The 25,230-nt window shown below is 43.1% G+C and overlaps 1 protein-coding gene across 3 annotated transcripts in view; it reads right to left on the reverse strand.

Moving 5' to 3' along the window:
- The window catches only part of LOC111864611, a 629,006-nt gene that overhangs the window by 581,601 nt on the left and 22,175 nt on the right, over positions 1-25,230 (reverse strand). The gene's annotated exons all lie outside the window — the stretch shown is intronic.

Below are 25,230 nucleotides of genomic sequence, written 5' to 3' on the forward strand. Positions count from 1 at the left end.
GTTCTTGTCCGCTATTTAAAAACATAAAAATTAGAACATACAAAATTAATATTTGCCTGTGGTTCTGTATGGGTGTGAAACTTGGTCTCTCACATTAAGGGAGGAACACGGACTGAGGGTGTTTGAGAACAGGGAGTTGACAAGAATATTTGGACCGAAGATAGATGAAGTGATAGGAGGTTGTAGAAAACTGCATAATGAGGAGCTTCATAAATTGTACTCTTCTCCAAGTATAATTATAATGATCAAGTCAAGGAGGACGAGGTGGGCATGGCATGTAGCATGAATGGGGAGAAGGGGAATGAATATAGGATACTGGTGGGAAAGCCAGAAGGAAAGCGACCACTGGGAAGACCAAGACGTATGTGGGTGGACAATATTAAAATGGATCTTAGAGAGATAGGATGGGATGGTATGGGTTGGATTGATCTGGCTCAGGACAGGGACAATTTGAGGGCTCTTGTGAACACGGTAATGGACCTTCGGATTCCATACAATGCTGGGAAATTCTTGAGTAGCTGCAGAATTGACGGCTTCTCAAAAAGGGCTCAGCTCCATGAGTAAGTGAGTAAGGCAACTAAGTAAAACTGATCTCAACACAGTTTTTGCTATTCACATTAACAGAAAAGGAGCATATTTTTATTTAGTAATGTAGCCTCAAAGAAAAAATCTGGTGGTGACAAATCCGGTGAACACTGGGGGTCATGGTCCCTTTGAAATAATTCATCTCCGAACAACAGACTCTGATGCGGTATGGAATGTTGCGCAGTTTTGATGGGAATATGTTTCGGAAATTCCTCTTTATTAGGGTGCTGGGGGAATTCATGCGCTATGTCAATGCAGTTCTCTGAGTTAACAGAATTCTAGAAGAAAATGGGCCCAACAATCCTACGGTAAGACCCTGCACACCACACTCCAATCTTGACATGTTGGAGGGAAGTTCCATGGGCTACATGAGGATATCCCGTCGACCATGCGCGAGTATTCTGAGAGGTGAAGATGGAACCACGCCTCATCTAACATGCGAGGGTCATCCTCCACCTTTGCAAACAACACTCACAGAAATGTAATTTTTCACAGTCCGGTAGTAGCAACTGCTGAATAACTTTGCATAGAAACAATTACAACGTCTTCGCTCCTTCGCGACAACTACAGTGCGACGGTCCAGTCTGTTGTGCAAGTTTCCGCAGTCACTTGTTCGGACTTGCACTCACATTTCTCACTAACCCCTGTAACAGCAGCCGACCGGCGAGCACGTTTTCGGTATGTTCACATTTCCTGCCTGTCAGAACGGTTTCAACAGACTTCCACATAACACATTTCGCAGCTACTGGACATCAAAATCGGAGGCTGTAATCACTTTGGGTTGTTTTAAAGAATCCCGCTTTTAGATAAAGTTTCATTAAAAACACACGCTTGCACTGCGATCCGACTTTAGCTAGAAGAGCATTAGTCTGCTAACAGACGACGCTACTAACATTCCTAACATTGGGTTCTCCTTAAATAAATCATATATATGTTCCAACAACCGTGTGTTTGACTCCATGCGTTACATACATGCCGGCAAAACTGCAGAATAAACACGGCGACATTAGTTTCTAAACTTTAACTCCCTGAAGTTAACACTGTTATTGAGAGCAACATCAAACATACATTTAAGAAGCATCCGAAGATTCAGCAACTATTCCAGAATTAAACACAACAAATGTAACTAACTCCACGAGGGGAGCCCTTCTTGACGAACTAATATTCGCTCAGCTAGTCAAGATATTCGCCACTATTATGTAAAAGTAAAGCTACCCCTGTAACAGGCCATGAAGGCTTATAAGGGTTGTGAGACGTTGAGGGTCCCGCATTATCTAGACAATCGGCTCAAAGATGGTGGCAAGGTTGTCAGCCTTAAGCGCCGGCCGCGTTTTACTCCCCAAGAAAATTATTTAATTAATTCCTGGTACTTATTTCTGTTAGAGGCTGAGTCGACCCCAGGGCCATAGTGCGGCCGGAAGGTTTAGGTCAATTGAAAAAAATCCAATGACCTCATCGGGACTTGAACCCGCGACCTTCCGGCTTGTAGCATAGTGCCTCAACCAACTACGCTACCCCGCACCACTATTATGTAAGCCGAATAACCTGAATATTTGTTACAGCCCACCGTCCGGATCCTATCCTAAACAGATGAACCCAATACAAACCCTCCCACCACATTTTTAAGTACCATTTTAATATTATCATCCCATTTACGCTTTAAGTCTTTCAAGTGCTCTCTTCCTTTCTGATTACCCGATTAAAATTTTGTATGCATTTCTCCTTTTCAAAAGCATGTTATATGCTCTACCAGTCGAGCAAATTGACTGATATAACGCTTCTATTTGGAATCTATTTCTACTTCGAATCTCCGACGGGACACCAACTATCCTGACTGCGCTTTTCCTCGGTTTCATTTGTAATTTCCAGACAAATGCTATGATGGTGGTACGACTGCTTCCTTCCACATCTTTACAATTCATTATCCACCATTCAAGCATTCGACGCCATACTGGGCCTAGTGTGAGCTACTGACAGCGTCGTTAAATGAGCTACAAAACAATAACAACATTATGAACCTACTTTTTATGAATCACAGCAAATGTAGGATTGCTGAAGAGAAATAACAGCCTTATCATCATTCATGCGCGTGCCTGCGTGCGTGTGTGACAGGGATCAACCAGCGTACTAACACTTTAATGCTTTTAAATTACTTCATGCCAATTAAAGGCGCTGACCGAGAAAAACCTCGTTATGGATCATAAAGGTCCATCACTGCCATCTGATAAGCAATCTTTTACCCGATCCTACACCAGTTCAAAGAAGACCACATTTTCTCAACCAGCATCTATAAGATTCATTTTGATGTTCATCTCTCAGCAAAGGCGATTCTTCTCAAGAAGTTATCAGTCCCAGAAGGTACAAGGAATTTATTGGTTTCCACATCCATGATAATATATAGCGCACCCCAACATTTTTGCTTTATCGGCCAACGATAGTGTACAGGCTATGGTGTTGATCTCTCGCTGTTTGGAGCAGCGAGTTCAAGAGTGTTCAGGATAATAGAATTACTTTGGGATAATGCAACTTTCGGATTTACAATCTGAATACAATATTTTCTTAGGCTTACAACCATAATGAAATCTACCATTATAGGTGTTAAACCACGGGACCCTATGTAACGGATTCTCTGGGTTCCACATAGCTCAATTCTGAAATTAAAGCCCTAATAGGCTACATTTAAAATTCGGGTTATCTGAAGTCAAAATAATAATCAAATTCCGCTATTACATTTTACGCAAGTCTTAAAAACGAGTCGCAATACTATTACCCCATAAACTGATATATGAGGAAGTATCTTCATACAACTACACCTGCGAGTATATACGCCTGCTTCATATACACGTACAGACGTTTGCCGTGCGTGAGAAGGAGCCCTCATTCAATTCCGATGAATAGATAATGTAAGAGCATTTAGAACTGAGGGAGACAGTCAAGGGAGCCCACCCGTATAACATACAATGCATGAGAAAGAGCAGCGCTTCAGAGACCCCGTACTTATCCTTCCACGGAAAAGAGAACATCCATTGCTTTGACTAGTGATGGGTTTCCATAGCAACCCAGCCAAAACTGGGGCCCATACTACATCACCATAACATAGAAGACTCGGATGCCATGCATCATGTACCCTGGGCGTCGATTTGGCCCACAATAGGACGCAGCCTGGCTCGCTGGGTGCCTAGCTGCCTGGCTGGCTGGCTGGGGATGGACCACATGGCCCAGAGGCACTGCAGCGGCAGATCCAGGGCAGGCTGTCGTTTCAACTGTTTTGCGAGATAGTAGCCAGATGCGAGAATACGAAAGTTCACTTTGTGTTCGGTTTTTATTCCTTTAATATGCCGCGGCTATGCCACATAAATTGCATAACGACGAAGATTTCCGGAGAATTTTCTAAGGAATGAGGCAAAGGTAAAGCCATTAGTCTTGTTCAGCACTATATCATTATGGCGCATGATATTGAATGTAGGGCTTCATATGTCGATACAAGGGAAGTGGTCAGCTTGACGTTTCGTCCGCCCCACTCCTGAGGTAAGAATCACAAATAGCATTCTACAAGAAGCTGAGGGGCCAGATAAAGTGTGGTGAAACGTAAAATTACAGAGTCCCTGACGAAACGAGATCAGGACGTACAGGAGAATGCCATATGTATTATAGTCCTCCACATTAGATGAACAGGAACAAGCTTCATGCTCCCGAGGAAAAAATCCATGATATCAGTCTCATAAAATTTGAATGTGACGACAGGGTATGCAATATCCCTGCTTCGTATCCGAGAGGTTCTGGCTCAAATTAGGTCTACTTTCTGAGGTCCTTCATGGATTTCTCAGTCTCTCCAGACAAATTCCGAGATTTTATCTCAAATTATCCCATCCGGCTTCCTTCCACAACATCCTGTTCGGTATATTATTCACTGCATTCAATTCTATATACGTGTACTATGAGCTACAGACACCGTCGCAAATCATACATAAACGCAAGGTATGAGAATGGAAAAAGGGGGGGGGGTGTACTGGATGTGGTGGTGAAGAAAAAATCCCGTCTCAGCTGCCTGTATTCCAATTGATACGACAGTGGGAGACATCAGTATGCAGACATTTAAATGCATGCAAGGTCAAGCATTTAAATCGCACAGAATACATTTAAGACGGCAGAATATCGATACGTTCAGAACCGAAAGCTTAAAACTATAATATAAAAAAGTAATAAACGTTTTTCGACCATTTTTAACGGCAGGCTTCCCTTAACTTCCTTTCTCTTTCGTGTAGAGTGCCAAAACCTTCCTATGACAGCTCCTAAGACCAGGATATCAGACATCCAGGACAGAGAAATTGGAAGAACCTGGCAGTAAACAGGGAAGAGTGGAGAAACGCTTTTAAAGTAGGCCAGGGTTCACGCAGGACTGTCGAGCAAATGATGATGACCACATAGGCCCATACATACAAAATGGAAGTGCAAGTTCTTTGCCCGGAGTTCTCTTGAAATAAATTGTAACAGTTCTGAAATAAGGAAACTGCTAATTTAATACGACAATATTAAAAATATACAGCACATTCCTGTGAACCAAATTTATAGGCTTATGCCTTAAACGGGTGCAAAACAATGAAACAAGAGGTACTACACAATCGCTCATGGTTGTCTACGAACAAAATCTAGCGCCCCACCGAAACAAGACCGTAACTGTCAAACGATAATAATTAATATCTGGTCATGAGCCCCAAATGGGGCTCGACACCAAGACTTACTGACTGACTGACCGTCAGTCGCAAGAGGCTGAGGACTCTGACTAAGCCGGAAAACTCAGATCATGGGTAGGAGAGATTGTACATATAGGCTGTAACTTATAGCTGCAGATGTTAATGTCCTCTGCGAGACTAGTCTGTGCCCGCTACTGGCCTCCTGTACCAGACCCACATGTCAGATGATGGTGATTGTGGAACAATTGGTGGACTGAAGATTGGCAGAGGACACCGAAGTACTGGAAGAAACCCTGCCCCAGTGCCGCTTTGTCCACCACAAATCCCACATCTCGAGGCCGGGCCGCCGAGGTGGGAAGCCAGCGACTAACAGCCTGAGCTATGGCGCGGCCACTCTGCGAGACTAAATCAGGAAAGACCGTCCTGACAGAATGCCACAAACCACTTTGAAACAGGCTTCCTGTCCGTAAGAAAAGGGGGAAAAAGTGACAGACATCGCAGAAAAACTACTCATTCTTGAATGGTATACTATCGCTACCATCACCAACACCACTACTACTTCTACTACTAAGGTAAGTAAAAGAAGTAAAGGTATCCCTGTAATAGGCCGTGGAGGCCTATAGGGTTGTGACATGTTGAGGTTCCCACATTTTCTAGACAATCGGCTCATAGATGGCGGTAAGGTTGCCAGCCCTAAGCGCCGGCCGCCCTTTACTCCCAAGAATATTATTGGAACTCATTTCTGTTAGAGGATGAGTCGACCCCAGGGCCATAGTGCGGCTGGAAGGACAGATCAATTGAAAAAAANGTAAAGCGGTCGGGCGTGAAGCTGAGCACTCACCTCCAACTAGTGTCGAGGTCAAGAAAACGTGGATCTGTGCATCCACTCGCCCATACGTCTTCATGGCGTAGTACTTAATTACCTAAGCACAGGTACAATTTTACCTTATTATTAATNATTATTATTGGCAGAGTAATCGAGTAATCGATACAGCGACTGACTAAGGGCTGGACGACGACCGAGGGACTGGAGTTCGAGTTCCGGTAGGGTCAAGAATTTTCTCTCCTCCACGTCGTCCAGATAGATTCTGGGGCCCACCCAGCTTCCTATCCAGTGAGTACCGGGGGTTCTATCCCCGGAAATAAAGCGGCCGGGAGTGAAGCTGAGCACTCACGTCCAACTAGTGCCGAGGTCAAGAAAACGTGGATCTGTGCATCCACTCGCCCATACGTCTTCATGGCGTAGTACTTAATTACCTAAGCACAGGTACAATTTTACCTTATTATTAATATTATTATTATAGCAAAACTAATAATAACAATAACAAATTCTGTGGGGGGGGGGAATTCGTCAGTATTTTTGGTGTCTGGAAATATGGAGGCTTACGTGACATCGTCTTTCAATTGCAGTGGTTCCTGATACGGAGTGTCAGCGGATGTTGGTATTAAGGTTCACCCAGCTTCTATGAGACAGTCGATTCACGGTGTGCTGTTTCATGTGTAGCAATATGCGAGCGCGTGGTGAAAGCCGGTATAAAGGACGTTCAATGACCTGTAGCCATCTCTATCTCTCTCTACATGTTTGTCTGCTGCACAATCAGTTCCGCTCATCGAGCATGCTGAAAACACGGAGTATGATAACGTACTACAGTTTGTTTTGGAGCCGAGATATTCTATGCATTTAAAATATTAATACAAGAGCCATTTTATCACCGAGAAGGCATCGTGTCATACCATGAACCACGCGCCAACTGGGACTTCCTAATATTACAAAAACTGTAACCAAGTAAAGGCATGGAACGGGGGGCGTGTGGTAGAGTAGTTGGTTGTGGCGCTCTGCTACAAACCGGAAGGTCGCGGGATCGACTCAGCCTCTAACAGAAATGAGTTCCAGGAATATTCTTGGGGGTAAAGGGCGGCCGGTGCGTAAGGATGTCAATCTCACTGCAATCTGTGAGCCGATCGTCTACAAAATGTGGGAATCTCAACATCTCACAACCTTATGGGCCTCCACGGCCTGTTGCAGGGATAGCTTTACTTTATTTACTTACTTAAAAGATATGGAATAGGCTAATCTACCGGTAACGCTCTAGACTTGTATTCGGGAGATGTTCAGTTGAAATCTCAGCCGGGTAAAAGGTAAAGAACAAATGTAAAGCTGTCCCTGTAACAGGCAGTGAAGGCCCATAAGGTTGTGAGACATCGAGGATCCCACTTTTTCTCTAGACAATCGGCTCACAGACGGCGGTAAGGTTGTCAGCCTTACGAACCGGCCACCCTTTAGCCTCAGGAAGATTCCTGGTACTCATTTCTGTTAGAGGCTGAGTCGACCCCAGGGCCATAGTGCGGCTGGAAAGATTAGGTAAATTGAAAAAAATCCACCTCATCGGGAATCGAACCCGCGACCTCCAGCCGTGTAGCATGATGTCTCAACCAACTACGCTACCGCGTGCCCCAATCTCAGGTCGGATCATGTGGGACTTGTGGTGGACAAAGTAGGACTGGGGCAGGTTTTCTCAGAGCACTTCGGTTCCCCTGCCATTTCTCATTCCACCGAGTGCTCCACACTCATCATCTACACGTATTATCCGGGGCTGGTACAATAGGCCAAATAATGGCCGACGTACCAATTGCACTCAGTCTCACCCCACCCCAAGAAACTAACTAACTAACTACACTTTATGTGAATTCCATTCCTCTTACTTTAACAACGAATATTTCTAAAGCGGCTTTTTCGGAGCTGGAGCTCTGACGAAGAAGAAGCAGCTTGCTTTTCAATGGAAATCAGTGGAAGCAACTTGGGTTATTCAGTACAGGTTTGTTCTCCTGAGGGCTGAGAAGTAACGTTCAATTGATGTAGTTGTATATGGGATTGTATTAGCACTACCAGCTTGTAAACGTATTGCTAATTGAATAGTTGTGGGCTATAGCGCCGTGTAGTCCGCTGAAAGTCAAATGATGTTTCTGCCTCCATCTTAATGGCTGAAGAGGAAGCCAAGAAGGCAACCAGTGTCGGCTGAATTTCAACGGATTACACGGCGTTACATTCCAGAAGACAGAACTGTTTACAACCACTTCCACTAGAATATCATACGATACGAACTGTTAACTGTCCAAACGTGTTCATACGTTTGTAGGAAAAAATTCGAGAACCGTAGAACGGATTTTAATTAAAATTAATATCGGAGAGTTCTTTGCAATTTTTTCACATATTCCAGATGGGGTTAAACTTAATCAAAACGGATGCCTTACATGTTCCAACGCGTTTCTGCGCATATCTCGAAGATAACTTCTTGTACGAGTACTGTTAGTTCCTCGGAACTCTAGCCGTGGTAGAGAGGTCATACCATCTCTCGCGGAGCTGGGGGAGCAGTCTTATCAGCTTACGTCAGCGTAGGTACTACCAGTTTGGAATGTAGCGTCTTGAAGTGTGGTCAGGTGTATATAGTACGTTGTGTATCAACTCCTGGTCTCCGTAGACAATGTTTTCCGCTCGGGGAGTAGCTCTGAACGTCACCACAGGAAGCGTACAGCTTCGCATGCTCCACAAAAGCGTTTACCTTTCCGCGCGGCTAAAGTTGCGAGGCACTAACTATACACTGAAGTGAAAAATGTTTCCAACTAAAGTTGCAGAAAAAGAAGATACATATTTTATGTCCAGTACACTTCTTTCGTTTAACGAATTTCGAGGTATGAAATAAGAATCGTTAAACTATGTGTAAAAGGTAAAGTTATCCTTGTAACAGACCGTCGAGGCTCCCACATTTTCTAGACAATAGGCTCACAGACGGCGGTGAGGGTGCTAGCCTAACGCGCCGGCAGCGCATTACCTACAGGGAGGTTCCTGAAACTCATTTCTGCTGGAGGCTGAATCGACCCGAGGGCCGTATTGCGGATGGAAGGATTAGGTCAACTGAAAAATCCGATTATCTCATTGGGATTCGAACCCACGACTTTCCGGCTTGTAGCATAGTGCCTCAACCAACTACGCTTCAGTAATGGTCTTCCGACACTCGGAAAGACTGCTGAATAATCAACAGTGGTTTTCAAAACACATGCGAAGATCAATGAAGTCTAATATTCTCCCACCTAAATTTATACGTCTACACATATACGAGTATATACTAATTAAAGTACATAAGAGCAAAGCATTCCTGAGCTTACCTGAAGAAATACTTCGAATATTTGAGTTAACGGCAATAAATACTTGCGAATGGAGGTTAGTACGTTAGCAAAGTACAGTTCCATTTGTCGAGAGTGATCGTTAAGTGGACACTCTGTACTTCTGGGTTTTACTTCACGAATTTGTGAACCATTCCAGTTACGATTACTTGATAAATACAGCACTATTAGTTAATTTATCAAACGCAAGGAATGAAGAAGTGTTCAGGTTTCAAGTGATGTCGCAAGTGCTACTTCAGGAAACTGTGCCCTAAAAGAATGGAATTCTGTAGGGTTAAAAGTGACGTAAACATAAACTCGTGGTAAAGGTAAAGCTGTCCCTATGCTTAACTAATTAAGCACTACTCCATGAAGGCGTATGGGGGAGTGGATGTATATATCCAGATTTTCTTGACCTCGGCACTAGTTGGAGGTGAGTGGTGAGCTTCACCCCCCTGCGCTTTATCCCCGGGGAAAGAGCCCCGGTACCCACTGGATAGGAAGTTGGGTGGACCCCAGAGTCAGTCTAGACGACTTGGAGGAGAGAAATTTCTTGTCCCCACTGGGACTGGAATTCCGACCCGTCGGTCGTCCAGCCCATAGCCAGTCGCTACCCCGGCTCCCATAATCTCGTGGAGATTTCAGAATCTGTTATTTGAGTACACAGTCTGTCCATCATTAGTTCTAGCTGTCTGCACACGCATAAAGGTAAAAGGTTTCCATTTCTTCGTTCTCTTGGAATCTCCGCAGGTTGATAACATCTCACATTTTCCCAAAGGCTCAGGCGGTTACTCGTTGGCTTCCCACCGCGGCGGCCCGGGTTCGATCCCGGGTCTGGTCAAGTGGGATTTGTGGTGGACAGAGTGGCGCTGGGGCTGGTTTTCTCCGAGTACTTCGGTTTCCCTTGCAAATCTTCATTCCACCAAATTCTCCATCATCATAATCACCCGGGGCAGGCTACAATAGGCCAATCAGTGGGCGCCGTGATGAGTGAACCCAGTTGGACTCCACCCTCAATAAGCGAATTAAAAAAAAAAAGCTATCTTATACTCTCTTTCACACTGTTAATCATTCTGCAGCAGTAAGCAATGTCTTTGGTCCTTACATCTACTGTCTTCTGGGATGTGGCGCCATGTAGTTGGTAGATATTTACGAACGTTTCGGAGAAAGCTGCTGCCTCCATCTTCAAAGCAGAAGAGGTGGTAGTAAATATCTACTAGACCAGAAGGCAGCACTTCTTAGAAGACAGTGAACTTCATAGTCACTGCCATGGCAATTCAAATCTCCGTGCCCTCATCTGGGAGTATGTCATGCCTCTTTGTGAGAAAACATTTCCAGAAGAAAGCAGGACTGAAAACTGCTAAGAAGCGAAGCACATCAATGTGTCTGTAAAAACTGTTTCAGTTTCCCATTCTCCGGAAATTTCAGCGTCATCAAAAAGTTCCAAAAGTTAAGATTAATACTCGTTGACTGTATGAACAAGGTATGATGTAAAATTCTATCTAGTAGGGGTCATTCTTGCAACTTCCTTTCCCAGAACTGCCGAAGAGCCTGAAATAAAGTCTGAATAAATACACTGCATCCTTAATGTTACTTATAAATTGCTGGAGATCAATGCTCAGTACTCTGCAATACGCAAATGAACCACTGCCGGGCGGAGTTTTATTGTACTTTTACCTGCAGACCTCCAGCATTCCCGGACAGCAGATTCCCCGTCGTTAAGTCTGATACACAATATTATAACTCCTACGCCATCAGAAGCTCATGCTTGTACAGAGCTTCAACAGTTCTATGAAGACTAACACAAACATGAGACAAAATTATCCATTTTCGCAGAAAAAACGGAGAAATGTTAGAAGCTGAAAAATATCTGTTACGTCTGAATTTCGTCTGGTAGAACATACACACACACACACACAACCACAGCTTTCGCCATCTCTTTGTTTTATGGTGTTCTTCAGTGTACTACTTACTGTTGCAAGCATTCTCCGTCTGAAATATCTTTGGGGGTATTGATATCTTAAGTAGCAACTTTAGGGAACAAAGTTCTCCGGTATGGCGATTTTTAACGCTATCGTGTGTTTAAAATAGAATACGGTAACTTTCTAATGACGACGTAATGATGTACAGTGTAGATCATTACGAATGTCGTCATAATTCTACAGCGTATCTGATGACGACATATTCTTATCGATGTTTACACACAGCACAGATGATTTTGTCATCACTATCACATTCGGCAGTGAACATCAGAATCTCTACGTAATTCCTCTTATTCAAGAATTTCGCAGACTCACCATGCCCACGAAATTCATGTTTTGCAAGATATCAGACAGAATTTATCAACGAGGCCAGTGTTTCTATGTTCCTTTTCCTTATTTCGTTCTGGACAGAAATCTCCACAGCGTATGTTGATCTGACGACTGGCTCGAGTATCTCCAAACGTCTGTAGTCTTACGAAATAACCGACCTTCGCTCAGATTATTATGGTTTCTTTTTATTCGCGGGCTGAGATGAGACTTGAGTCCACTTGGTACATCGGCCACCAATGGGCCTATTGTACCAGCCCCGTACGATGATGTTGATGGTTGTGGAGTACTTGGTGGAATGCGAATTGGCAGGAGAAACGGTAGAGCTCGGAGAAAACCTACCTCGGTGTCGCTTTGTCCACAATAAAACCCACTTGACATGACCTGGGCTCGAACGAGGGCCGTTGCGGTGGGAAGCCGGCGACTAACTGTCTGAACTATGGCACGACCTATTTTTTTCCCCTTGGCACTACAGCCCCAGTGGGCCTAGGCCTACCTCCATGAACTTCTCCGTTCACTTCGGTTTTTCTAGATCTTACACATTCGGTAGGACTCCTTGGGCGGGTAATCAGCTCGTCGCAAGGCCTCTACCTTTACACAAACACAGAAAAACGCACACAAACATCCATGCCCTGAGTGGGATTCGAACCCACGATCCCGGTTTCCAAGCGAGCGAAGACAGTACATGCCTTAGATCGCTCGGCTACCGTGACCGGCGGCACGACCTATTACTAAGGTCAATACAGCCACTATCAGTCCATACACTCCTCTTCTTCCGGGCTAAAATATAGGTTGTGCACTTCCAGTTAACCAGTGGGTCTAATTGTAACCCGACTCAAGGAGAAGTCTTGTGTGCTGGAGGTTATTGTTCTTGTTAAGTAACAGTATGATCAATACTAGCCGCAGTCCCAAAGAAATTCTGGTTCTAAACGTTTCCTTCTTGAGTTTGTGTATGACACATGCCATATTTGAACACTTCATTTACTATCACCACATCATAAATCAAAACATAACCTCAAATGCAAACGTTAGAAGTGTAGAGCAATGCCAGCAGCTCGTGTCTCGTTCGATTTCTGGACGGTCAGCTTCGGTTCACTTCGGTGAAACTCGGAGGGAGGTGGACTTTTGAAAACAGAATCCGCTTTAAAATCCAGTTTGCACCTCATAAGAAACACACTATATCTCGGTACAGAGATCGGCCGGTTAATGCTGTTTAGGGACACAACAAATGCTTATTATGAGAACCGTAGGAAACACATAAATACACTCTGTGGACAGAATGTAGAGTTTTAGTACGTTAAATCTGGTGGTACATTTAGAACCATGTAACCCTATATATTCTGCTCACAACCAGGTCTGTGGTATATTGTACGGCGGTCAGTAAGGAAGTGGCCTGGCCTAATCGAGGTACTATCCGTTTGCCATTTTCCTGGAGAGACTGAGGAAAACGAAGAAAACCTTCAGTCGGGATTGACGATGTGCAGAACATGAGTATAATGTGTTGGTGTAATACAATACCACCCTGCGGCATGTCACCATACGGATCAGAGCCACGACCAGAGCGAGAAGACGGACTTCAGTCAGACGCGCAAAATGGACCTAGGTGACAGAAAGTTCAGCAAAGAAAACTGTAATAATAACTGCTTTCAGAATTAAGTCAAGGAGAGTTAATAGAGGAATAATTAAAAATAAATCAAACGCTGAACGATCTTTTTATTTTCAGTGGCGCTACAGCCCTCATTTGGGCCTAGGCCTACCTCTGTTTCACTTCGGTTTTACTAGATCTTAGACATACGGTAGGACTCCTTGGGTGGGTGATCAGCTTGTCGCAATGCCTCTACCGGTACACAAACACAGAAAAGCGCACACAAACATCCATGCCCTGAGTGGGATTCGAACCCACGATCCCAGCTTCCGAGCGAGCGAAGACAGTGCATGCCTTAGACCGCTCGGCTACCGTGACCGGCGCTGGAAGATCTTAGGATTACCTAAATCCTCTTGGATGTATACCACTGGCCTGGCTGTTACTGACACGAGGAAATATGCATATGTCAGCGTAATTATTCGATGTCGACTTCATAATCTGTACTACAGTGGCACACTGCTTACTTCGATATTAGCAAGTAATGCGGGTTTTGAGTTAACTGATAGCAGTTATTGTATCTGAGCATCCTGCTGCATCTGTCGAACACTTGATATATATATATATGCAATACAGTTTTCAATGCAACTTGATAAGATTACTGGTCCAGTCACCACTCAGTCCATGTTTTCATGCATATTCACAACATGCTTCGGCCATACAGGCCAATTAAATTATTTTGAAAGGAACCAATTTTGGTCTCTTAATTTAAAAATTCACAAGTGCTGCCGTCACTGGCTATGTGACATTACAATACAGTATAACAACTTACGCAAATCATCATATATATCTGATGGTGGCCCTGTGTGGCGGAAATATGTAGTGAATTTATATGAAACATTGACTAAGTGGTGATTCGAACAATAACTAACTAACTAACTAACAAAACAAACTCCGTGGCCTGTAGTCCGCAAGCGAACTATACCGACCGAGTGACCGCCGCTTGTCGGCGAAGTTAGTGTCAACTTTAGCGGATAGAGGGCGTCGCGTGGTCAGCGCAACAGATTTCCACGGCCGTTAATCTCGGTTTTCTAGACCGAAGCCACTGTTTCCTTGAAACAGCTCCTCAATTATTATCAAGAGGCTGAGTGAACCCCGTTCCAGATCCACTACTTCTCAGAAAATATAACTGACTAACTCCATGGAGGTGAGCCCTTCTTGAGAAGCCTCCGGATACTTAGCTACTAAATAATTTCTCAACATTTTATGGAACCTGAAGATTCATTAACACGTACACAAAAGTCCTCCACTGGTCCCTATCCCGAACCAGATGAATCCAGTCTATATCATCCCATCCTATTTCTCTGTCATCTATTTAAATACTATCCCCCACCTACATCCAGGTCTCTTTCCTTCTATTTTCCCACCAAAATCCTATATGCATTCTTCTTCTCCCCATGCCTGCTACATACCCTGCTCACCTCATACTCATTGACTTGATCATTCTGAATGTATTTGGCGAAGAATACAAGTTATGAAGCTCCTCATAAATACTGCACTTCGCCAATAATCTATGAAACCCACAGAAGACTGTATTGCATCTGTATCATGTAAGTGGTAACAGATTTAAAGCCGTAGTGATGGTGTTTGTTCGTTACATGTTAATCCATTCTTCGTTTTCTCTGTTTAATGAAGTGTGTTTCTTAACAAGAAATAAGACCATAATTCGCCTTTCAGTTAACATTCCTACACTCTCTCCTTAGGATCTCAGAACAAGGCACTGACCTGTAAACCCCAGTCTCTTCAACATGAAAACATGTACTTAATTCAGTTTATGTGCCAAGCAGCGTGTATGTAAATTTCCATAGTGTAAGAATCCAAACGGAACCTTCGTCCGAATAAAAAAAAAAAGGGCTACATCAGGGCTGTCTAAATTGCACGACGCAGGACGCATTCGGCCCGCCAGAATATCCTTTCACTCCCCAAAATATGTATCAACGCTTTCGTCTTTATTGACAGAAAGAAAAGCAGTAATTCTTGCTGGATACAAGTTTTACGCAAAATTTTTTAGTGGTAAACTTTAAACTGATTTCGAACGATGCCTAACAAACAAATTGGTCATACGGAAATAGTATGACTCCAAGAACGTATGCAATATAGATACAATCAAGCATCAGTTATACACAGCTACTCATTCAGACATGACAGCTCCCACAAAATCAACCTACAAGAAAGAGCAAAAACACACACACGCACAACAACGGCCACATACGTTGGCAGTGAAGAGAAGACGCTTCTGCAGTGATCCAGAAATAAACATTGTTTCATAATACCACAACAAACGAAACATTTCAATAATGTAGTATTTTAATGTTTTCATGTTATTTTGTGTGTTGGCATTAACTGTGACAAATAACACGTATGACCTCCCCCAGTTGTAAACATTGGCCAACGCAAGGCAAAACAACAGCAACGTAGAGAATCCGTGTAAATACTTTACCTGACGATGTCCATAAGGAGCCCAAAACATGTAAAATTCTCGTAATATATAAAGTTCACACACGATCTGCGGTGACATGACCAATAATAAGTTGTCCACGCACAGTATGACGCTGAAGTACAACATTCGTAATCCAGAAATTTTTAGCAGCTCATTTTAAACACTGTTGGCCAGCCAACATTTAATTTAAAAAACGTTTATGAACTTTATGGGTCTAATCCTTGTTCGTCTGCTTATGTTTCGTATAAAAGGTCACTGCAGGACAGGTACTTGTATGGGTACGCACCTAAGGAACAACGCGACTCCCAGTTGTTTGAAGCTGGACAGCCCTGAGCTATATAGAATATCAAAATAAAGAGTAGAGTTTCATTAGGAACCTGGATATTTTCTTTGATTTCCTAAATTAACAGGTATGCACGTGAACACGATTTTTCTTAAAAAAAATTAGAAGCTCACAATGGTAATAGTGTGACGTAAGGGGGCCCAGACGTTCACAAAGGGCGTCTTTTATGTAAGAATCCTTATACAGGCTTGCATGATTCATAAAACGACATTTCGACGTCGATTTCCTCCAAACAAGGAAAACACGGAGAAGAGAACGTATTCATAAAATTAATGCAATGTTGCAAAAGGTATGCAATTCGCGTTAACTTATCTAATTGGTTCTGTAAGTTACGGGAGCTTTTTCTCAACAGAGTGGTAGGGAATAAGAACCACTGTCTCTCCGAAAATATAATATCTTCGATTCATGATTTACACATAGGAAAATACTTCAGTAAGATGTCATAATTCATGCCTCTGAAATGTAACATTTTGCTTCCAGTTTAGGTCCAATTTACTGATTGGACTGAGTGACTCCAAATTCTTTCCAGTTCATCATTTACAGTCCTCATACTCTTTGACGCTACACAGGCCTGACCTCTGCAGATGCAACTGCGTTGTTATGTATTAAACTATTTACATGGACGTAAGATGAGGTCGAAAACCGGACCTCTAGAATACGAGACAGATACGTTAGTCGCTGAATTCATTGCCACTGGTTGTATGTCGGGTGAAAAATGATAATGAGAAAATAATAAAGATGTACGATATACGTGTGTACGAGTATGTATGCTATGTGTGAAGCCACACGCTGTTAGTGATACAATTTTCGTTTAAGCGTTCAATATGCATATGGAACTAATGATCTTGTGGACTGTTAAATGTAAATTTTGCAGAGTATCCTGGACCATAAGGATCCGAGATAGCGCAGTCGGTATAGCGACTGGCTACGGACTATACGACTGAGGTGTCGGACTTCGAGTCCCGATAGGGTCAAGAATTTTCTCCACGTCGTCCAGATTGGCCCTGGGGTTCACCCAATCTCCTACCCAATGGGTACCGGGACTATTTCTCAGAAGGTAAAGCGGCCGGGGCGTGAAGTTGACCACTCATCTCTAGCTAACGACGAGGTCAAGAAAAGTGAATCTATACAGCCACTCCCCAATTCGCTTTCATGACGTAGTGTTTAATTGCTTAAGAACAGGGACAACTTTATCTTATCTTGGAAACATAATCATCTACTGCCTCTCACTCGAAGTTATGACATTTTCCAGACTTCATTAGGGTCCATCGCATTCGCATCTCGGTCTATGACATGTACAGTCTTCTACAAATGGAATACTGGGATTACGGGTTCCAGTCCAAATCGGGGCATGAACAAATGTTTTCGCTTTCTCTCTGTGATTTTGTTGTCCTATGTAGGTACAGACGTGCAATGGGCCGATTCTCCACCCTTAAAGTGCTGTGTATTGTCTATAAATAGGATTCTGAAAAATGGAAACGAGAGGTCTGGGAACACATTTGTCTGCAGTGCCAGTGAAGAAATAGATGCTCAGTTAGTGTCCTTGTAGCTCTTTAATTCATGTGAACTCATTCCATCTTTGGATGACTTGCCAGTTCTGTTTAAGATATTATAGCGGTGTTAACTAGTTCACCCCACAATACTATATATACGTATAATATTATAATATTTATTATTATTATTATTATTATATTATGTATATATCTATCTATTTATAGAGGAAGTGCTTGATAGAAAGATGATTCACTTCCGTTTACCCAGTTAGTACGTCGATCATTCTCAAATCAAAGTCACAGATCGATCCTAGACGTTCCAAAAAGAGGATAAACACACTATGATACCATGGAACTTAAGGTTTTGTCGTTAACGGCGGTATGCTAGTGAGTTTGTAGGCTTGCTTTATGCAAGAACAGATCTCATGGACAGAACTAAAGGTTACAGCCTATGTTTAAGAGGGGTTAAAAATTCAAACGTTTTTTGGAATTGAAATATCGACCCGGCCATACCCGACAGCAATAAAGTGTCGTGATTTTGTGTCACATGTCACAGCGGAGTTCATTCTCTAACGATGCCGCTCTAAGGAAACTTAGAGACCATCAGCTGATATAACGAATCGCCTATTAGAAGTACTCCACCGACCCGACTATCTAACCAACCAATTGGACGACTGGCTGACCTGATATCAGCACTAGGATAACGGATTCAAATAATATTATTATACAACCGTCAACACAACAAATTCGTAATAAATAAACCAATATTACTGTATTAATATTCGTTTGTTATGTACGCTTCCTTCATGTTTCGATCCAGCTGGATCATCATCAGGCAAAATTCTGGATCATCATTAGGCAAAATTCATGAAATGAAATTGTATTACTAATGTGCATCCATAATAGTGGCAATATATATAATATAATAAACTTCATTGTGATTCTTCTTTTCATTATATTTGAATATTAGTCTTAACATATAAAACTTTGTAACTTAGAAGTTAAAAAGTTAAAAGTTAAAACTGAATTATTTTTTTGGGGTGATCTGTGATCTTGTATCGTGGAGTAGAGGGGTTTTATGGGTGTCTGCGTCGTTTTCTTAATTATTACGTGCACCAATGGATTTTTTTTTTTCCAATTGACCTAATCCTTCCAGCCGCACTATGGGCCTGGGGTTGACTCAGCCTTTGACAAAAATGAGTACCAGGAATATTCTTGGAATGTTCTTGGGGGTAAATGGCGGCTGACAACCTTGCCGCCATATATGAGCCGATTGTCTAGAAAGTTTGGGAACCTCAACATCTCACAACCCTATGAGCCTCCACGGCCTGTTACAGAGATACCTTTATTTACTTTTTTTCTTTACATGTTACGTGGCGATTTTCCGCATGTAAGTGGTGTATGTTCTATTTTCTTATTTTCCGATGCCGTGAGTGACGTTGGTAAAGTTACTGTGTATGTTGCATCATGTCATGTATAGGTTACCACGTCTTCTTGCTGTTAGATAGCGGTTGTTCCCCTTCTGTGGTTCTGTCTGTACAGACCACTCATACGGATCCACATTAGTAATACAAGTCAATATGAGTAGTACATTCCAAGAATTCTTCCTGATGATGATCCAGCTGGATCGAAACATGTAGCAAATGTACATAATAAACGAATACTAATACAATAACACTGGTTTAATTATTACGAATTTGTTCTGTTGATGGATGTATGATAATACTATATAGTAATACAGAACAAGATGCAAACAATAAAGATGTATTCAAATAGATTCAGGGTGTGGTTGGTTGTCCGAATTTTTCGGCGGTGAACTACGATGGCAGATATTCCTTGCGACTGGCTGATCCTGCTTTGGAAATCCTCTGCAGCAGGGCGGGCAAAAGTTTCAGTCGGTCAACAGCGCTAAGAAGAAGGACAGTGGAGAAGAGAATTGGAAGAAGAAAGAGAAAAGAAGGACAAAAGATAAGTTGTAATATCTGAGGAGAGGAAAAAGAAGCGATGTCTTTTTGGTATGTAGGAGAGCACAATAGACCACTGTAGGTCGCGGTGCAAGGGCCGAGGAGGCCTACCCCTCCTACATTCATTGGTATATAGTATTATTACAAAAAACTAAATTTCCTTTAATGTCTGCCGCAGGAATTTAAGATAATAACTAACTGACGTACCAGTCAATGACACTCCTGTCGAATACACGGAACACGCCGCGAGGCACATGGCACGAAGTAGTGTGGTGTGTGACTCACTGACCTACATTCTTCTCGTTTCTAACAAGAGCGCAACTGGGTCGGGTTGCTCTTTACAACACAAAGCAAACACAGGCACTCTGAACTGCGGCCTGTTGCTGCAGTAAAGTAGCGTTAAGTGTTAAAACACGAACACGCAACGTCAAAATCGTAATCAGTGAACAAATAACTACAGAGTGTGGCTGCCTAGAGTTACAGGCATAATTAATAGTTTTGTTTAAATTTATGATTCATTAACTAAGCTTGATTGAGGATACAATTAAAGTAATTAATGTAATTCGATCATTTAAATTAACATCTTTCTGGGACTAACAGAAGTAAATTGGGAATACAGATATATTGTATTGTATCGTTTGGGCTAAAAGTATGTAAGTATGCCATAAAGTCTTTGGAGTTCTTTTGGGGGACACAGAGCCAGGAATTTGGGCAGAAAGCAATTACTGTCATCATAAGTCAGTTCCAAGAGGTTTAGCCGGTCGAAGTGGGTCCTGCAGCTGTGAAGATACATTACTTAGAATGATGTGATTTTCATTAGTTTTGGTCCGTAGAAGCGCATGTATTCGATTTATGGGCGAGGAACTCTATTCGAATCAGCCAGTTTGGAGAATTTTTGTATTAGCGTCGGACGCCGCTTCTTGGAGGATACAAGTCATCTCTAGGCTTTTTACTTTCAACTTCACAAGTCAATGGGCATGTTTGGTAGCTTCATACAATTCTTTAAAATAAATTAACATCCGTGTAAGGTATGGTAAAATTGTACCTGTACTTAACTAATTAAGCACTAAGCCATGAAGGGGTATGGGGGATCGGATGCACAGATCCACGTTTTGTTGACCTCGGCACTAATTGGAGGTGAGTTGTTAACTTCACGTTCCGGCCGCTTTATCCCCCGGGGAAGGAGCCCCCGTACCCATTGGATAGGAGGCTGGGTGGGCCCCAGAGCCGGTCTGGGCGACGTAGAGAAGAGAAAATTCTTGACCCTACCGGGACTCGAACTCCGACCCATCCTTCGTCCAGCCCGTGGCCAGTCGCTATACTGACTGCGATGTCCGTGTACTTCGTTAAAATTACGTCCCCTATAAATTTTATCCACATCATACCATCACGCCTTACAGCTTCTGCGTCTCCAGTAATTCAGAGTTCAAGGACATAAACTTGTGATTTCTAATAAATAAACTTACATCAGCAAAGCGAATAATTGTGGCCTGTTAAGTCGGAGGTCGGGTAGACTTGGCCGGTTATAAGCGGTAATATATATATTTTTTTATGATTTCCTGTGTACCATGTTGCAATAAAGTGAATCATGTTCATAAAAAATTAGACAGGTTACAAAATATATTTCAAACGAAACGAATCCTTTGAAATCATTCAGGGTTTTAAACATCTGACAATTTTCACGAAACTTGGTACGAACGCCGTGCGAGCGGAGGCCACTGCAAAGCTGTACTTCACTAACGTCCTGCAATCAGTGACAACAACATTATTATTATTATGGTTCTACAGCCCTTTGTTGCTCCTTGGCCGCTTTTTCAGTTTCTTGATCCTACACACAACCGGTATGACGCCTTGGACGGGGTATCAACCCGTTACAAGGCCTCTACCTACACACAAAACAACACAAACACGGAATAAACGCACACAGTACAGACACCCATGCCTTGAGTGAGATTCGAACCCACGAGCCCAGAGCAAGAAAAGACAGTTCATGCCTCAGGGCGGCCGCACACCAACTGCGTCAAGACAAGCATCAAGACATGAGACAAAGGACGCAGTCTTGCTTCATTCGTGATTTGTCAGCATGAAGCTGACGTCACATCATGACTCAGACCGCTGTGCGGCGGTTTTCATATTTTCATTCGTTTCAACTGTGTTCTTTCTTCGCGTTATGTCGCAGACATCGTGTCTTGACTGTTACATTTCTTCACGCATGCCGGTGTGCGGCCTACCTAGACCGCGCGGCCACTGTGATCGGCACAACAACATTATGGGAATAAGAAATTTGCAAATTCAAAGTCGTTTTATGGTAATAGATCTTGGAATAATAAGCAACTTCAAACGTCTTTTTTTTTCTTACGTAGATTGTAAATAATGACACGGCGACTCTGCGAAAGTCCTCTTTTAACTTTCTGCTTGATAACGATAACAAACGATTAAGCTAGCATGTGAAATTCGGTAGAGAGAGAGGTCATCAACAAGCCTACATATTATGTGTGGAAGATTGTTTGTAAGTTATTCACAAACATGGTGGCGATGCAAAATTCTGAGCTTATATCCGACAAATTTAACGTCAGCAGAATCTGCATCTCAAGAAGGCCTAATACGCTATTCACAAAAATAAAATAAGTTAATAATAAAAGTAGGCTTAATGGGCCTAGATCTGTTGAAATACAATCTATGCACTGGAAAAATAAGTGTTATGAATAAAGGTAAGGTAATGCCGTGGAGGCCCATAGGGTTGTGAGACATCGAGGCTCCCACATCTTCTAGACAATCGACTTACAGATGGAAGTGAGGTTGTCCACCTTAGGAGCCGGCCGCCATTTACCCCCAGGAAGATTCCTGGTACTCATTTCTGTCGGAGGCTTAGTCGCCCGCAGGCTCATAGTGCGACTGGAAGGATTAGGTCAATCGAAAAATTCAATGTCATCGGGAATCGAACCCGCGACCTTCAGGCTTGTAGCATATTGCCTCAAAAAACGTTACCGCCCTTCGGAGTGGGTTGCTTTTATGTAGCAATTAGAAACAAGCCCCACATTAATGGGGCATACAACATTCCTTTGACGATACAGTATAGGTAGGTGAGTGGGTATGGACAGTGGGTGCAAGATTCTCTTCCATAGGCAATAAAGGTGGTAGGGGTAAGAATTGTTACTTCTATGTCCCTTATGCCTTGATGACGTGCGAACCGGTTTTAAAACCGCGGCTGCAGGATCTTATATACTGGCCCAAAGGAGCTGGGGTAAAGTCCCTGTGCTCAACGAATTAAGCTCTACGCCATGAAGATGTATGTGAGAGTGGATGCAGAGATCCAAATTTTGTTGACCTCGGCACTAGTTGTAGGCGAGTGGTCAGCTTCACGCCCCGGCCGCTTTACTCCTGGGGAAAGAGCCCCGGGTACCCATTGGATAGGAGGTTGGGTGGACCCCAAAGCCGGTCTGGACGATTTGAAGAAGAGAAAATTCTGGATCCTACCGGGACTTGAACTCCGACCTCTCAGTCGTTCAGTCCGTAGCCAGCCGCTATACCGGCTACGCCACCGACGGAACTGAGAGAGGTGAAAATGAGCCCACTTGGTACGTCGGCGACTAATTGACCTATTGTACCAGCTCCGGATGATATATGATGATGAATGTAGAGCAGTCGGTGGAATGAGAATTGGCAGGGGAAACCGAGGTACTCGGGGGGGGGAAACCTCCCCTAGTGCCATTTTGTCCACCATAAATCCCTCATGACCTGGTCTAGGCTCGAACCCGGGCCGCTGCGGTGGGAAGTCCGCGACTAACTACCTGAGCTATGACACGGCCTCACTGAGTACAGCCGATCTAGAGGTCCAGATTTGAACTCGGGGCAAGCTTAATACAAAGCACATAGAAGATCCATAGATTTCCTGTATTCCTCTAACACTGTCATAAATCTCATCTTGTTTACGTTATGAGGCTACGTTCAATCTCCTAACTTCGTAGCTCTGATCTGTGCGTTATTTTGAGACAATGTACGCTCAAAGTTATTGGTTTACCAAACGGGTCAATGAACACGTGCTAGGAAAAGAAGCTCTGTGCAGAACTTATGATGGCACTTTCCTTTATATGCTTCAATGCATATTGAAGCATGCAGACCCCTTGCTCAGTAATGTCTCCGTAAACAACGCCCGTTGCTAGGCAACAGATTCCTAACACGCACCAATGGATTAACTGGGAAGCGGTGTTCTCAAAGCGATCGGTGCGACAGCTGCGTGATGCAACAACAGAACTGTTGGAAGCGGTGTTATCCGGGAGAGAATCGCCGGCCAGTAAGGGTTAGAACACGGAATCTGAAAAAGCTGTGGTGTTGGAAGCCGTTACCAAGCGACAACTAGCGAAGACACAGCAGACTGAGAAGACTTAGTGCGTGCTGCAGTTACTCGTACTTACGATGTATAAGTGTTCAATAAATCCAATTACCAGTCCAAACCCAGTCTACAGTCACTTTATCACGTGACAATACTTGTATGGTGACACAGATGGGCTCTGAATTAAGAATTAAACATGTGAAGAGTACGGTCTTCTGAGTTGTAACGCCGTGTCATTCGGGAAATGCCCAACATTTCAAAGGAACATAACGCTTCCACCTTCACGGTCGAAGAAGGCTTCGTTCTGAATGTCGGGCTCTCTCCGAAATACACAAAATGAAGTCCGTACTCTTCACAGTCAATCATGAGAACCTCAGATACAACAATTAAACGTTTGTTATTCATGTCCGCGCATAATTTACACTGTTAGAGATTTTAGTAACGTTACCTTTGTCAGAAAGGCATGCAGCCTCAAAATTCAGCACTGCTGAGTCGCCGACACGTTTGTAACTGTTACTAAATTAAAATAGTTCATATAAAATTTGAAGGTATATTTATGATCAATCTCCGTTCAAAAGAAAAGTCGAGATAGCTCAGTTGGTATAGCGACGGGCTACGGGCTGGACAATTCAGGTTCGATTCCCGACAGTGTAAGATGTTTCTCTTCTCCACAGTGTCCAGACCGAGTCTGGGGCCCACCACGCCTTCTATCCAATGGATGTCAGGAGCTCTTTCCCCGGCGGTAAAACGGTACGGGCGTGAATCTGATCACTAACTTCCATCTAATTCCGAGGTCAAGAAAGGTGGAGCTATACCTCCACTCACCCATATGCCTTCACGACATAGTGAATGGTCCATTACTTATCGTCATATAATACAAAGCTACATAAAAATTAATGCGGCTGCCTTGCTGCTGGTTCATATTCTACAAAAGAATTACCTTAACAAAAGTTGCTCATTTCTCCTAGGATCTATTACCATCTAACATTTTGCGGTCCTATATTAAGTGACGCTAGCGGAGCTCTCACTTCAGAATTTCGCACACTCACCACGCTGATATTATTGAGGGCAGGCAATTAAATGCAAAGTTTTGGTGGTCTCTAGTGACATGATGTTCATACAAAGTTTCAAGAAAATCCGCCAACTGGTTCAAAAGTTATTACGATGACATGAGAAAAGGGACATAGCCCCACAGAAAAGTGACAACACCACAAACCCACCTTTCCTTATAAAAGATGGTTCGTAAGCTATCATGCCGATTTAAAG

Source organism: Cryptotermes secundus, unplaced genomic scaffold (assembly GCF_002891405.2).
Source record: "Cryptotermes secundus unplaced genomic scaffold, Csec_1.0 scaffold7, whole genome shotgun sequence".
Classification (NCBI taxonomy): Eukaryota; Metazoa; Arthropoda; class Insecta; order Blattodea; family Kalotermitidae; genus Cryptotermes; species Cryptotermes secundus.